The sequence below is a fragment of the Pteropus alecto genome, unplaced genomic scaffold (genome assembly GCF_000325575.1).
Source record: "Pteropus alecto unplaced genomic scaffold, ASM32557v1 scaffold72, whole genome shotgun sequence".
Lineage (NCBI taxonomy): Eukaryota > Metazoa > Chordata > Mammalia > Chiroptera > Pteropodidae > Pteropus > Pteropus alecto.
The window spans coordinates 15,843,728-15,844,630 of record NW_006436811.1 but is presented as its reverse complement, the minus strand read 5'-3'; positions in this window follow the sequence as shown (position 1 = coordinate 15,844,630).

Here is a 903-nt window from a genome sequence, read left to right as displayed (position 1 = left end):
GGTTTATATAATAAGCATTTGAAAATAAAGACGTTCACTATAGAGAGAGAAGGCAATTAAAATTGATTTAATTCATAATGTGTTTTTACTGATTTCATTTGACAAGACATCTCTTCTCCCCCCTCCTTTCCCCTCCCTCTCAACTCTTTTTCTCTCTCTCCCTCCCTCCCTCCCTCTCTTTCTCTCTCTCTCTTCTTTCTACCAGCTCCCCACCCCAGTGAAAAGGAAACATTAAGACCTTCTTGTTCAGTGCTCATTATAATTTTAAATATCATGATTCTTAAGTCTGTAATGTTTTTACTATATTGTACTGTACCCAAACCCTCTTGTCTATGGGAAAGAAGAGGGCTATGGCATGAAGGACAAAAACATATGAAAAGCAATATGATAATTTTATTTTTTAGATTTAGCTTAAGGATTAATTGTATGTTTGTTTTTTAAAAAAATGGAGAAGAAACAAATTCCTTATGAAGGACATAAATAAATGAAAAGTGAATAATAAGAAACAAAATGATCCTGGAGTATAGTATTCTCTAACAGCATCATTAACATCAAGAATAAGTATACATGGAAAAATTGTACAGAAAAAATGGTCTTTACAAATTACCTGTTTAAATAGAAGAGTCTAACTTATTAAAGCAAAACAAGTATCTTTATCATATTATAAAAAACTTTTTTTGTTTTTGTTTTTAATCTAAATAACTCCATCACCTGAGTAATATGATTTAAGCCAGGAAATAGCAGACTTGATTTCAATACCTGAATCTCACCCTTTAAGTCTGCTTTCTAAACTTAAAATTAGGTGTGTGTGTGTTTATGGTCTTTGGAACTACACATTTATTTTCCTTGGTAAAAATGATATATTTTACAGATAAAAATAGTTTGAAAGAAATTTCCAATCTG